This window comes from Homarus americanus, unplaced genomic scaffold, assembly GCF_018991925.1.
Source record: "Homarus americanus isolate GMGI-L3 unplaced genomic scaffold, GMGI_Hamer_2.0 scaffold24277, whole genome shotgun sequence".
Classification (NCBI taxonomy): domain Eukaryota; kingdom Metazoa; phylum Arthropoda; class Malacostraca; order Decapoda; family Nephropidae; genus Homarus; species Homarus americanus.
This window is the reverse complement of record NW_024750697.1, coordinates 409096-425444: the sequence shown is the minus strand read 5'-3', so window position 1 is coordinate 425444 and position 16349 is coordinate 409096. Positions and strand designations below refer to the sequence as shown.

Sequence of the window (16349 nt, the reverse complement as noted above, 5' to 3'; positions counted from 1 at the left end):
TATCCCAAGAAAAGTGTAGCTAAAATGGCAACATCGTATCTGACGCGACACAGGCTACACCTGAACAGACAGGTGCTGGACGCGTGAGTTGTAGCTCTAGCTCATCACAGTTTGTTTATTTCAAATGGTGCTCTTATTTTTTATTTTGTTATATGTTTTTAAAATCACTTGGCGTGCCATGGTCAACCCTCTCGCGTGCCAGGGGTTGCCGACCCTCGCCCTACGGAATGAAATTTCGACCGAAACTTCATAATATTTATAATTTTTTTATCGTTTTAAACACTTTTAATTAAAAAACAATAATATTTTAATACATTTTATATATCACATGGTACTGAAGGCAATAAACTGCATACAGTAAGTCCTCGCTTAACGTCGGGGTTACGTTCCTAAAATGCGGACGTTATACAAAACAACGTTAAGTGGATCAATTTTCCTCATAAGAAATAGATAAAATACGGGAGTTACGCCCTGAGCCTCCCTTTACCCCATGAAATACATTACATACAAAATCATTGCCATTTCTATAGAAAATAATGCATACCGTACATATACAACTACTAAGTTTGTATTGGTACTCACCGATGGGCGGAGGTGGTGGGGCGTGTGTGTGGTGGAGTGAAGCAGAGGAGGTAGATGGCGGAGGGAGGAGTGTGGTGGGAGCGGAGGAGGGCGGCGAGTTACTAAGACTGTGTCAGCCAGAGAGCATAGAGGAGCCAGACGAGAGCCGGTTATGCACCACAAAATGTAGTCCGTGACGACGCAAAACGACGTAGTATCGGATCACCGGGACGTTAAATGAATTTTTGGTCTCTTAAGTTTACACGTAATCGAAACAACATTAAGCGCGAACTTAATGCATCAGTAATGTCTAGGTTAGCCAGAATACCTCAAACTCGAACTCTAATGACAGTCAGAATTTAAATTTTATCGAGTCGCCATGAATCTACCAAAACGTCAGTTTTTTCTGCTATGTTTTTGAGATGTTTGCATATTTGTGACCCCAAATTTATTGATGAAGAACTGAAACACATTCAGTCCATAGCACAAAAACTTGGGTACCTCTATTGTTTGCTGATCATTGTTTTAAAAGGGCTCGAAAATCCTTTCATTCTACTCAAACCAGGCAAATTCCTACACTTAAGAATATTTTGACTGCCTTATCGCAATGAATTTGTCCCGTTAGTTCAGTCCCTTAAATTATTAAACAATGTAGTTTTTAAGTATGACTCAACTATTACCAATATATTAATTAAAAATAACCCAACCTTGAATGAAAATGTTAGTGTTTACTGTATTCCATGTAGTAACTGTAATGGAAATTATGTAGGACAGATTGGGAAAGCATTACAACTCAGAATTAAACAGCACAAGTACAATATTAGAACAGCATCTAAAAGGAAGTGCACTGTTCGTTCATGTTAGGAACAATAATCATCCCATAGATTGGGAAAACAGTTTAGAAGTGTATAAATCATCATGTGTCACAGAAAGACTTCTGGTTGAAGCAAGTTTGATTAGGGAATGAAATTCTATAAACCTTATTGATGGTCAATACAAAACTGATATGTTACACAAATTTATTTGTCAGTGGCCCAAGAATGAAAATGCTTTGAAAGCATTTGAGTTAGATGTAGGATAGATGATTAGTGGGTCCCATATTTTTGACCTGACTTAACCTGACTAGTTACGCCGCCTTTCTCTCAAGCTCCTTTGTGTGTGGTGGTGTTGGTGTGCGGATTAGTGGAGGTCATGTTTATGACCTGACCTCATGTGTAGTAAGGTCACCCTGTGTACTTAAGCCCCTCTCAGTCCTTGTAATTCAGTTGCCTCTGAAGATGTCTTGAATAAAGACGAAAGCTAAGATACTCCATTGTTTCCTCCCCGGCTTACAACCTACGACTAACTTACGACCTGCCTCAGTCGTATTAAAATTTGGTCAAATTACGCCTTTTTCAAGTCCCAAAGTCAGTACACAAGACAAAATTTTCGTTTGTAATTCACTTTAAAATGGCTGGCAAGCTTAAAAGTGAGAGTTTTGTGCTGCTGAGAAGAAAAAGAGAGACCCATTTTAGATTTTCTATGTACAGTATTATTTAAGCATTTCCGACTTACAACCTGGATTTGGGTCCCTAACCCAGTCGTAAGTTGGGGAGGAGCCGTATTTGGGAAGTAACGTTAACTGTGATGGCAGATGCACGGAAGAAATTAGAACAAGAATATGTCAACCCAAAACAGTATTTAATAATATATAAGAGAAGAATGCTGCTGATAGGCTTTATATGGCAAGGACTGATGTATGGGTCAGAAGCGTGGACACTTTCAACAGATACCAGAAAGAGGTTGGAGGCCTATGAAATGTGGTGTTATAGAAGAATGTTAAGAATAATTTACACTAACAGGAAAACAAAAGTAAAATACTAAGAGTAGCAAAATCTTCAAATTGAGGTAGGAGAGCCAGGGGAAGGTAGAGACTGGGGTGGATGAACGAAATTAAAAACTTGGTCCCCAGAGAGATACAAAACCTTAGAGGATTGGTCAAAACAGCCCGAACGCGTTTAGAGTGGAGGACTGTGGTCGCCAACCCTCAGATATGAGGACCGTACTCTGATTGATATGAAACATTCAACAAATCCCATGTTTAAGAAATAACATGTGTGCTCATCAGTCTTGTAGTTTGTGCAGCTATTATAATAACATTGAATTAATATTCCTATGATGCAATATACAGTAGAACCTCGATAAATCGGACCAATTGGGGCAGACCCCAGTCCGAAAAATGCTTAAGTCCGAGAAAAGCGAATATGGAGGGGTGGGGGGTTAGATAACACTGCTTACCTGAACGGTTTAAAGAAAATCAGTTGTCGTAATGTCATTACTACACTTCAACAACTAAGGTCTTTCAGTATTTAACAAGGTTATTAAAAGAATATTACATCAACAATAGAAAGAAAATAGGAAACAACTCTGTGGGTTGAAAATCAGATATATAAGTCTGGTTGTCACCGAAATGATTGTGATTTACTGTAAAGTGTTATATGTAAGTAACCACAGAATTTGTCCTAGAGAAAACTGTATACGGTACTGTACAGTATTATAAAGATAAAAATAACAACAAATAAGTGTAGAAGTATATTGTACGTGGAAGACAAATGTTCATCTGGGAGCAGCTGGCACAGGTGGGTGGCTCCCAACCCCCAAGATTCCTTTAACATTTCTTTATACAATTTCACCACAATTCTCATATAATTTAGGATCACTTGGTGCCAGGTTGATAAAATATTATCCTAAAAGAATCAACTTTCCTGAAAAAAGAATCCCACACTGAACACCATGAGTCATTGTTTACAAAGAGCAAACAGCTGATTGGCTTACCACAATAAGTACAGTACAGTACTACTATAGTGCATTTATCATCACTTAATAAGTAATATTGTAAAGTATTATGCATCAGCAGACACTTCTGGTTTATTCATTAACCATTTGTCCAAGTCTACTAGTGGCCAAACTGAGTCATCATGCAACACTCAAAGGCAGTAAATAACGTTTTTAAGAAGGCATCTTCCTATCAAATAATATACAGTGTTTTATAGTGACCCTTGTTGTAAGCTGGTCTGTTGAAAGCTCTCACAGGAACACATCTTGAGTAAACAGCCTTATGATGCAGCTTATCCTTTTATTTTCAAGTCATATTACAAATTACATACAGTATTGTATTTTTTCTCAATTACTGAAGATGTTATATTAACCATAAAAGGCCAATCATATGAGATATAATACTGAATTAATCAATAAATAAACCTGATGAATGTGGCAACACCTGATCAGCCCCAGCCTGCTTACATACTCAAGTGTTTTAGTTCTCAGAAGGCCTATGGTATAGCAAATCTTATTAGACCACTGTTCAGTATTCAGTAAGTTGTCTCATTAGATTTTATTTAATCTTCCCCATCTCTTAACACTTTTTCTTTTCCTTTTTTTACTTGGTAACTAGTCCCAAAAAAGCATTTAAATATTGAAGTCCGATTTAAGAAGGTTTTACTGTATTTTATTAAATCTGTACAATGCATAATATAAAATCAATTACTACTTACTAATTTTTGGTACAGTTGAGGTCTAAAGCTGAAACCTCCCACAAAGGAGGACTGATGAGAAGTGTTATAAAAACATTGTCAAGTGCACTGTCCACACTATGTACTGCACGCTGATGTATATCAATTTTATAAAACATTCTGTACATCACTAATGTGTTCTAGGTTGGATGGACCATGAGAAATCAAAACATTCTAGAATGGGACTGGAAACCAGGACTTATGTGGGCAAGATGGAATGTTGATAAATGATTCCTGTGTATTTTTTGCATTATATCCTCTGTCCTCTGAGAGCAAAACAAGTCATCACTAAGATTTTAGGCTCCTACACTGCATGGGATTTAAATAGCATAACTTTTTGCTATATTTACCTAAACCTTCAACACAAGTGTGACATACTTTGGTTATGTGGTTTATCTAAATCACCGGAATCATGTTATTTCGTCGTTGTTTATGCACAACAAAGCACCTGTACATATGTAGTAGAGTCGTTTGGATTTGTTCAAACATCCTGTGAATATTTACAATATAATATATCTTAGTAGAGCAAAACAAGGAGATTTAACACTACATCCATTTGTGTAAAACAACTTGGTTAGGTAGTTCAATAAAAGATTCTTCTTACGACTTGTAATGAGGTTTCAGCATTAATTAGATATTTTTCCTTTCATAATGATCATTCAAGAAATTTACATTGTCTAGAAGAGGGAGAATTCTCACTAATATAAATCACATTCTATCGGGTTCATTGTACCTATTGAATTTACTATTGAACTTAAATAAAAAGAACTGAAGACTTAGTAAATTAAATTAAAACTTAAATGAATATTGTATTATCATTTACTAGCCTCTTATACCACTTATTCACTGGACTGGTATTTAATTATTTCCTTCATTATCTATATTTTATAATATTTATGGGCTCACTGATTTTCACTTCCTGCTAACTCAATTATATTGACTTATTGTCCATTCACATGATACTGTCACCACCAGCCTTGCTCACTCAAGGAATCTCAGAGCATTCTGCGGGAATGCTGCGTATGTTAGGCAAACGATTTCATCTTTACCTAGACTTCACTTTGCTGCTACACGGGTAGTCTTTGCCCCATGTTAGTACCCTTCCGTCATTAGTCTAATTTAACTTTGACATGGACACCCACCTACTCAGTCTGGTGTTTGTTATTGTGGTCGGGTGTGTGCTGGCTCACCCACCAGCACATGGATGTGGGAGTGGTGTACAAACACCCAATATTTTGGGTATAAACTACTATACACTGCAACAGAGTATCTAGGGCAGAATTAATTATCATCACTCCATGGTAAAATTGTCTGTGCACTAAACCAACAACCCTCCCCCATACATGTCAGGCCAGCCACTGTATGCAGAGCGTCTCAACTATTATGGAATCCAATGTCAGTTTATTTTATTTTCATTTACAGTTCAAATTATTTAATGTGAATCTTCCAGGTATCCCAACTTTGGTCCCTGATAAAAATTCTAATTTAGTCCAACAATCTGAAAGGCTGAAGTCATTTATTCGTGTGTCTGACATCTGTAGCGCTATAACCACTCTTTAACAAAAAATTGGTGTGATAAACAATAAATTGATACATAGCACATCATAAAATACAATAACACATATTTGATGTATAAAAAAATAGCTCCTTCCAAACTCAAAGTGATGGCACAGTTTAGCCAGGCAGTCAACCAGCTGACTGATACATGTGTGTGCCGTGATGTCACATGGGAGGGAGGCGGGTGAGTTGGCCACAGTAAGCTCACTTAGTAGCCTTCACATACATTCAGCTCCACCACACACACACACACACACACACCTATACTCTTCATTTGTCTTATTTTATAATTTTATATTATATTTTCTTTATTTCTAAGCTACATTAGAGTATTTTAATTTTTACTCTTTTGTTCTGTAATAAAAATGGTTTCTACTAGGGTGGACTATAATATCCTTAGTGATATAAGTTACATGTTTATTTACATTACCCTGCATCACCACACTGCATCACCACCACCTGTTCATTGAAACCAATTGATAACTTTATATTTACCTTAATTAAGAAAATATAAATAGTTACTAGCTAGTTATTTTTGTTTAATCGACATACAGTATGTAGACTCTGTTAAATGATAGGACTGGATAAATACCTGTATGCCCATGTTTTGCTAATGTTCAAACATAATATCACATGAGAGCTAGTGTATAAATAAGGTGCTTACAAAGTAAATTAAATTTTCTAAGTTTCTAAAAAAGGACAGGAGAAAACTAACCTTTGTGAGCCCACTTGTACTTGGCTCAGACTCCCCATTAACCACTGGACCTTCACTGCCATCTTTGTCTTCTTTAGATTTGTTCATCTTTTTATTCTTCTTCCTGGAAGAAATTAAGGGATTCAATGTTTGAAACAAAAATTGAAACACAGGAAAAGTGACAGTAAATTATAAGTAAGTATGGTGTAGGTGTATAGTCTTAGAGTACCTAGCCAGCTTTGCTTCAACATGCCTGATGATAGACCGGTCAACTATTGTGCCCATCATCTAGTCTCTGCTACACTTTTTGCTTGCCTACACCGAGTGTACCGGGTAAGTGAGTCATAGGTTGGCATTTCTGCTCGATAGCATAGGAGCCTCAACTAATGCCCTGTGAAGATGCTTCAAAATCGTGCACATAAGACCACAGTCAGCTTTAGTGCCATGTTGCACAGGGAAGGGTGTCCCTGAAACTGGTCAGGGTGGGTCACTCCAAGGCCACTGGACTGCTTTTGCTACAGCATGAGACAATGCCTCCACTTGTGGAAGAACAACAACAATAGGCACATGCAGTTCACCTCAAATCCAATGTAACTCAAGACCAAACTCATTCCCTTGTAACATAACCTGTCAATGGTTAATTCATAGACTTACGTACATGAGTGGCCATCTCTGAGCGGTCTATTAGGTAGACCATGGAATGACTTCTCAAAATTCTCTCGGTGTCTAAAATGGCCCAACAAATGGCAATATCTTAGGACGCATCAGCCTGCTTCAGCAAGCTCTGTTCCCCCCCAAAACTCTTTTCTAAGTCATATGATACTGTTATGCAAGGAGTGATAGGGAGATGGAAAGTGAAGCTAGGTGCTCATGAGGGGAAATTGCAGGGCTTTGTTTACTGGGTATTAGCCCCTGTCTAACAGACGGTAATACAGGGGACCCCCAAATTCGCAGACTTTTATTTCGCAGTCCTCTATTATTCGCAGATGACACCCTGGATGTACCTAAGAATGTGTGTGTGTGTGTGGTTTTAAAGTTGCCGGCATTTTCACGGAGGGGACAGGGAGCCATTCGTTCTTTTGACAGTAATTTCCTTTACCTGTACTGTATGTGTGTGTCTACACACACACACACACACACACACACACTGGAATTAGTAGTTTTCAAGGAAATGAGGATTTTACATTTTCCCAGTACCCAGTAACTTAAGATTCCCATGGAAATGAAGGTAAAATTTGCCAGAAACACACCAAATAAAATAGCCAACCATTACTAAACTAAGAAAAAATAATAATGATAATAATAATAACAACACTGCAATAATAATATTATTAGTAATAATAGTAATAATAACAATAATAAAAATAAAAATAATAATAATAATAAAGAACCATAAAGAAATAAAAAATTAAAAAAGATCAAGAGTGAGAAACAATAAAGTCTCTCCTCGACTTACAACATATGCGACTTTCGACAACCCGGACTTAAGATGGTCATTGTCGTTATATTTTATTAAAATATTTTCCATTATTTTCGAGTTCAGACGTTTGGTCGTAATGTCTAACGACTTCGGCTGGCACAGTGCCGCGAGTGTACAGCATCCACGTCGTATCCCACTCAGTTTGTGTATTAAAAAGATAAAAGTCTTAAAATTATTACCTGTACTATGTATTTCTTTCCTAGGTTCGACTTACGACCTGGTAGTCGGAACGGAACCCCGTCGTAAGTGGAGGAGAGACTGTATGTATGTTGTTGTCAATGGTAAGAGAAACAATTGAGGCCCTGCAATTGTGTGTAAATGAGGTCAATAGTCTGATCATCAACCTGGGACTTGGTCACAATATGGCAGCAGGGTCTACCATTAGATAATAAATTATGCTTCCAATATCTTCCCAGGCAGTAGTACCTCCATGTTTGGTAGCTGCCTACTACCTAACTGAATACCGAGTCTTATGGAGAGTTAAAGAAATATAAATAAAAATAATTTATTCTATAACATATCCTTCGAAAATTTTAACTTTTATAATATTTGGCCAATCAGCGTGAGTGTTGATATGACGTAACAGTCGTGCTCCCCAATCAGCACGAGTCCCAATGTGACATAATACTCATGCGCTAATCAGCAGTCGCAGCCAGTTGGAAGATGGCATCTGTGTGAGATGGATGTACAGTCGGGGACAAAATTTCGCTCTCCGTGGTGAAACCGAGTCACGGGAACGAGTCTCCGAACTGACTTACCCTTACTGTTTTATCTCATTTGGGGTCGATGCTGCTTCATTTTGGGCGGGAGCGAACTTTTGACCTCGAATGTACTTTGGCTGGTTGCCGCATTATTCAGCACATTTTAGACAATGAAGCAGCAGCCATTGTCATTTTTAGGGCTCACTGTGTTTATGTAAAGTGTCCAAGATGTAATTCAGAGTGTCAGTACCGTGATAAGACAGACACCACTTCCTCATTCAAGTCACATCATTCTATCCTCCTGTATCTCTTACTTAAGGTAAGTTTCTTTGGGGATGCTCGTTTCGTCATCCCTACTTTACCCATTTCGTCACCCTCGTTCATTCCCATCAATATATAAACGAAAATAACTGTTGCTTGGGATAGAAAATAATAAAAAACACTAATACAATTTATTAAAGACGAAAATAAATAATAAAAACATTATTAATACGCCTGCAATCATCTCACTTAAACAATATGTGAAAGACTAAAATGTACTCATGGAAGCTTGGCAGAAGACAATGACAATTTTTTAGGAAATTAGAAGTGGTGATATTTTTTTTCTTCATATTCATCCCACAGCTTCCAGAGATGGACTTGTTTGTCATGATTTGCTTTTCTTGTGCACAATTTTAGCTTGAGCTCAGCAACTATTTGTAATTGCAAATCAACCATTGAGGCTTCTCTGTGAAGAAGAGGGACAAGGAGATATAGAGCGAGATTGTTCTTTGCTGCTCGGCGCTTTATGCGATGGTGCCATATCACCTTCATATGTTCAGTATTTTGTTTATTTACCAATATTTTAAACGTTTTCTTTATTGAATAATTAATATTCATGTATAATAATAACACAATAATTCTCCAGTCGTCTGTATACATGTGTAATTTCTATTTGTGTAAAATAATAACTTGCAATTTGTCACTAATACCAGCGACTGTTAGTGGTGACGAAACGGATTTGATATTGGTGACGAATTGGGGTTTTGGTGACGAACCGGATTGGTGATGAAATGGGGTGTATCCTTAACTTACACTCTAGGGGTTAGGTTAGTTTTTTTTTTTAGAGGTTTTTACACTGCTTGACTTCCCACTTTTTTTTTTCAATATCTCAACTACTGCTCATTTCCGACGGCAATGAAGATCGTTTTTTGTATTTAACACAATTATTTACACTATAAAAACCCCTTTTCAAAAGTCTGCTCCACCATTACCACCAATTTACCTTGTAAAATTCTTGGTTGACATGTGTGATACCGGTCCGACTAATTACCCAAATGTAGCCGCAATTAAGTCAAATAATGGTCCTACATTAATAAATCGGATTGCCAATCACTTCTCGACTAGTATTTGGTGTCACAAAGTAAAAAAAAATTAGAAAACTTACTTTAATCTGAGTTAATAGATCGCGTGCATGTACCGAGGGAGCGAGGAATTACCCAAATGTAGCCGCAATGAAGTCAAATGATGGTCCTACATTAATAAATCGGGCTGTGAATCACTTCTCGATTATTATTTGGTGTCATAAAGTCACAAAAAATTGGTAAACTTAATTTAATCTCAGTTGTGTTAGGTTAGGTTAAGTTAGGTACATGCACTCGATCTATTAACTCAGATTAAATTAAGATTACCAATTTTTTGTGACTTCCTGACACCAAATAATAATCGAGAAGTAATTAGCAGTCCGATTTATTAATGTAGGACCATTATTTGACTTAATTGCCTCACCTGAAGTTAAACCATCACCAACATTTTAATAACAACTGGTGTCCTTTACCTACAAACTTTATCACACTCATTCCATATAGGTAAATCAACAAATCCCAGGTAACATATATATATACTTAGACATTACTTAAATCATCCTTAATAATAACAACAAACTAGTATCGTCTATAGACCATTTATCCCCATATATCAGACCTACATACACTACAGGATCTATCTCTTTATCATTACAAGTACAAACACACAAATAATAGTTTATAAAAAAATAAAACAAAATGGAAAAATGACTTACGACTTGTTCTGTTGCCCTTGAACAGCATTGAACCCCTGTGAACTGTCGGGAGTCGCCATGTTCACTGACAATATGGAGTGGTGATGGTGAAGTGAGGGCCAGGATGCGCCTCACACCCGGGCCACGGCTACCAGGTCAAACACTTACCTCAGTCTATACCTGGTCAAACACTTACCTCAGTCTATACCTGAAAAGTAGGTTAGTCTCTTATGTTTCTATATTTCATTATATTTTTAGGATTAATGGTCTGGATGTAGGTGTTAGAGCAGTGTGTCAATTGCTTAGCTCATACTTTCTTCTTATTATACTTATACAATTTACATCTTTGGTTATATCTTTTTTTTTTCTTTTATCCTCTTCACCACTGATCGGCTCGTTAGCCGCCCGGGCGATCAGTCACGTCTCTGTTACACACTGTTGGCAAATACTGGGCATGCACCGGCTCCTGAATGTACCTGAACCTGCTCCAGTGTTGGTCAAGTCTTCTCTTGAAAGAGCTCACACTCGGTGCCGTCACAACACTCTGGTAGATTGTTCCAAGAGTTCACAACTCTCACTCCGAAAAAGTTTGCCCTCACAGTTTTCTGGACTTGCGGCTTCTTCAATCTTGAGTTGTGACCCCTTGTGGGGCGAGCGTCCGCCAGCTCCAAGTAAGGACACTCGACTGAGTAGTGCCCCCTGAGATGCTTACACACCTCAACTAGGTCCCCCCTTGCCCGTCTGTAGTATAAGCTAGGCAAGTTCAGGCGCTCCAATCTCTCAGGGTAGCTGAGGTGCCGAAGTGCAGGCACCAGTATGGTGGCCCTCCTTTGAACATTTTCAACCAACTGACAGTCCCTAGCATATCTCGGGGACCAGACGGGGTGACAGTACTCCAGATGGGGAAGCACTTCACTCCTGAAGATCGTCACGAGGGACGGACCGTCTAGATATCTGAACGACCTTCTTATAAGACCCAATAATTTATTTGCCTGATTTACCTTCTTCTCACAATGGCCCGAGAACTTCAGCTCCATAATATTAGAAACCTTCCATATGAAGAAAGACTGAAAAGCTTAGGCGTACATTCATTAGAGAGGCGTAGAGTTAGGGGAGATATGATAGAGGTGTACAAGTGGGTAAGTGGGATTAACAAGGGTAAAATGGAAGATGTTCTGAAGCTCAGTAATAACGAAATAACTAGAACAAATGGCTTTAAATTAGATAAATTCCGATTCAGAAAGGATATAGGCAAGCACTGGTTTGGTAATAGAGTTGTGGATATGTGGAATAGACTACCGAGTGCTATAGTAGGATCGGGGACGCTAGGGAGCTTCAAGACGAAGTTGGATAGGCACATGGAAGTGCTGGGATGGGTGTGAAAGGGATCTGCCCTGTATGGGCCAGTCGGCCTCCTGCAGTATCCCACTTTCTTATGTTCTTATGTTCTTATATGATACGCCTCCTTACCGTTGGTACGCCCCAGGTGCATCCTCTTACACTTCGTGACATTGAATCTCAGCAGCCATTTCTTCGACCATTCCTGGAGCCCACAGAGGTCCTTCTGCAGCTCTTCACAGTACTGTACTGTACTTTTTAATTACCTTTATTCTCTTCACCACTGATCGGCTCGTTAGCCGCCCGGGCGATCGGCCACGTCTCTGTCACTCACTGTTGGCAAGTACTGGGCATGCACCGGCTCCTGAATTTACCTGAACCTGCTCCAGTGTTGGTCAAGTTTTGTCCTGAAAGAGCTCACACTCGGTGCCGTCACACTCTCTGGTAATACATTCAGGAACTGGTGCATGCCCAGTACTTGCCAACAGTGCGTAACAGAGACGTGACCGAGTACCCCAGCGGCTAACGAGCCTATCAGTGGTGAAGAGGATAAAAGTAAGTAAAAGTTCCGACCCTCCTCCATTCACCGCTTACCTAGCTTCTACCACTGGTTACCAGCGGCTAGGGTCGTATGTACAGAGCAGTATATATTTCACAAGTGTTGTCGAATTACCACTGGCTGTCCCGCCAGTCTCCAGTAATTCCCCGACAATCGGTATCAGTGAACAGACAAACAACAGGCAGGTGGATTTCCACCAGGTCACTGTAGTCGTCTTTAATAACAGTAATTCTTCACAACACTGTTAACAGTGAGACTGAATGTGAGAAGGACCAAGGTGTGTATGTTGACGATGAGCTGAAGTTCTCGGGCCATTGCGAGAAGAAGGTAAACCAGGCAAATAAATTATTGGGTCTTATAAGAAGGTCGTTCAGATACCTAGACGGTCCGTCCCTCGTAATGATTTTCAAGAGTGAAGTGCTTCCCCATCTGGAGTACTGTCACTCCGTCTGGTCCTCGAGATATGCTAGGGACTGTCAGTTGGTTGAAATGTTCAAAGGAGGGCCAACAGACTAGTGCCTGCACTTCGGCACCTCAGCTACCCTGAGAGATTGGAGCGCCTTAACTTGCCTAGCTTATACTACAGACGGGCAAGGGGCGACCTAATTCAGGTGTATAAACATCTCAAGTGGCACTACTCAGTAGAGTGTCCTTGGATCTGGCGGACGCTTGCCCCACAAGGGGTCACAGCTCAAGACTGAAGAAGCCGCAAGTCCAGAAAACTGTGAGAGCAAACTTTTTCGGAGTGAAAGTTGTGAACTCTTGGAACAATCTACCAGAAAGTGTTGTGACGGCACCGAGTGTGAGCTCTTTCAAGACCAGACTTGACCAACAATGGAGCAGGTTCAGGTACATTCAGGAACCGGTGCATGCCCAGTACTTGCCAACAGTGTGTAACAGAGACGTGACCGATCGCCCAAGCGGCTAACGAGCCGATCAGTGGTGAAGAGGATAAAAGTAAAAAGTAAATAGGTCATTCTTTATAAGTATCAAAAATAGATCTTCAGTTATCATTTACAACACTCAATAATTATACCTCCTAAGGGTATTATTACACAACAGTGACAATAGTGATGACCAGTAGCACAAAGTGATGGTATTGTAGTGGATACCTCCCCTACAAACGCTGTTTGTCGCTGAGTAGCCGACCTCGCGAATTCCCCAGTGTAAGCCTCAGGGTCTGGGTCAACCAGCGCCGCCTTACGTGACGGAGGTCGACTACTAAGCCGCGCCTACCTCCGCTATTTAAGACCTGACCTCGTGGTGACCGCTTTCTGTTCTACCTCCACCAACCAGCCAGCAACACCTCCTCCTCCTCCGCCGCTGCCTGGCGGCCCTCGCTCCCGCCGGCGAGCATGGCGACCCACAAGCTGGTCCTCCTCTGAGCATCCTCACCAACCAGCTCTCTCTACATCACGCTTGTAACCGTGCTGCCACTTCCCAGCACCAAGCTGCATTCTACATCCAATACAACATGTATACAGAGAGCACATTGTGAGTTTCCTGTATTACTTAGAACACCATGCTATTCCTTGATTAACATGGAAACATATACCATCACATCTCAGCTGTGAGTACAGTTGGTTAACACTCATATACATCACAAACAATAAGACTGGTGATACTAATATTTATGGTCACAATTTCATAGTCACAATAGCATGGCTAGTCTGTTTTATACTTAATTATTCATATTATGCTACATCGTCCACAAAACATGTGAACCTTTTGAGTCCCCCAGTTAAAGCGTTCGTTCTCTAATCATTTCAGGACGTCCTAGTTCCTCCGTTTTCTATATTTTAGTCTATCAGGGACTAAGGCATTTTTGAATACCTCATAGGGTGTTCACGAATTTGAAATTGAGAGATAACAGTAAAACACCATTGTTTTGCGTCAAATTAAATATGTCTCATTAGAGATGAAACATTCAAGATCCCTTGTGAGTGATGTTGAAAGCTTCAACTGTATTTACTGTTAGTGAAATTGTCAATATAAGCCAGGGTAGAGTCTACTATAAGAATGAGGTATCATCGTCGTCGTTCCTAGCAAAGACTATACGAAAGAGTGAAAGACGGAAAGCTACCATCTGTATCGATAAAAAAATGAGCTTTTTGATCTGCCTAGAAGCGCCATCAGTTCAGCCGACCTGTTACTGCACTAGAAATGTTTTAAATATGGTATTAGGCTTTTGATTTGATCAGAATTATTTAAAACACAATTTATATACATATATATATATATATATATATATATATATAAATTGATAATTAAAATTGTGGGCAGATAATCTGAGGTTCAAATGCGTGGATGCAGCAAGGAGGAGCACTTGTGGTGGTTTCCTGTGCTCAGTAGCCGACCCCACCAATTCCCCAGTGTATGCCTCGTGGCCTAGGTCAACCAGTGCCGCCATACATCACGGAGCGGGGGTCAACTACTAAGCCACGCCTACCCCCGCTATTTAAGACCTGACCTCGTGGTGACCTGTCTCTTTCTACCCACACCAACCAGCCAGTAACACCTCCTCCTCCAACGCTGCCTGGCTGCCCTCGCTCCTCCTCCGCCTGCCTGGTGGTCCTCTCTCCCGCCGGCGAGCATGGCAACCCACAAGCTGTCCTTCTCTGAGCGTCCTCACCAACCAGCTCTCTCTACATCACGCTTGTAACCACGCTGCCTTCCCAGCACCAAGCTGCATTGTACATCCAATACAACATGTATATAGAGAGCACATTGTGAGTTTCCTTTCTCCATCCCATCCTGAGTGAACACCAAACATCCCATTACCCCACAAATGGTGACCCCCGGAGATTCGCACTCACACAGGATGGAGGAGAAACCGATCACTCTCCCAGTCTTCAAGCAACATGGAAAACTGGCTTATCCCCACAGAAGCAGCTCTCATCGGTTCTACAACTACTGTCTCTACACCGCTGGTTAGACACCCTAGAGCAGCACTGCTTCTCTAAGCAGACACCAGCTCCTCTTCCTGCCCCAAGCACCATGTCCTACCGACCCCAGCACACCCGTCCTGCCTCAGACGCCGCCCCCGGCCCAACAGTAACCCCTGCCGCCGCGGCCCTGTTCCTGAGTGCGGACCCACACACCCCTCTTTTATCCCTCAGGTACTCCCTGCTAATGTCCTGCACCCTGCTGCTGTCGTGGGCCCAGCTGCTGTCACGAGCCCTCATCTGCTTCTGCTGACGCAGCCCCTGCTCCTGACCCAGGCCCACACACCCCAGCAGGCGCATCTGACGACTCTGTACCTGCCGTGAGGGAAGCACAACATTCATCGCCTCCACACACCCTTTTTCGCCCTCTCTACTCCCACGGATATTGCGTATCTAGACAGTTGTCTCCAGCGACCGGCTTACAAGTACCCCTAGGTCTCTTTCACAAGTCGACTTCTCTAGGTTGATGTTGTTAAGGCTGTATACATTATAAGTATTTGTTCTTCCAATATTAAGTACGCTGCACTTGCTGGTGTTGAATTTCATTTGCCATTTTTCAGACCACCCCTGCAGTTTATTTAGATCCTCCTGTAATGCATTTGCATCCTGCCCTGAATTAATTTGCCGCCCTATTTTGTGTCATCCGCAAACTTGCTTATGTCACTGCTGATCCCAGTATCTAAATCGTTTATGTAGATTATGAACAAAGTGGGCCTAGTACTGACCCTGGGGAACCCCACTGGTTACACGGCCCCACTCAGATTTAACACCATCTACGCTGACCCTCTGTGTTCTATCGGTGAGCCATGATTTTATCCAATTTAAGACTTTCCCCTCGATACCATGAGCCTTAATTTTTCTCAGAAGCCTCTGATGCGGTACTCTGTCAAATGCTTTGCTAAAGTCTAAGTAAATAACATCGTAA

The 16349-nt window shown here is 40.6% G+C and overlaps 1 long non-coding RNA gene across 1 annotated transcript; it reads right to left on the bottom strand.

The window, feature by feature from the left end:
* Window positions 1-6442: 6442 nt before the first annotated feature.
* LOC121854146 lies at window positions 6443-10690 on the bottom strand. Its single transcript, XR_006086488.1, has 2 exons — window positions 10604-10690; window positions 6443-6487 (listed from the first exon to the last, which is right to left on the bottom strand). It is a non-coding gene; the product is annotated as an uncharacterized LOC121854146 (long non-coding RNA).
* Window positions 10691-16349: the final 5659 nt, after the last annotated feature.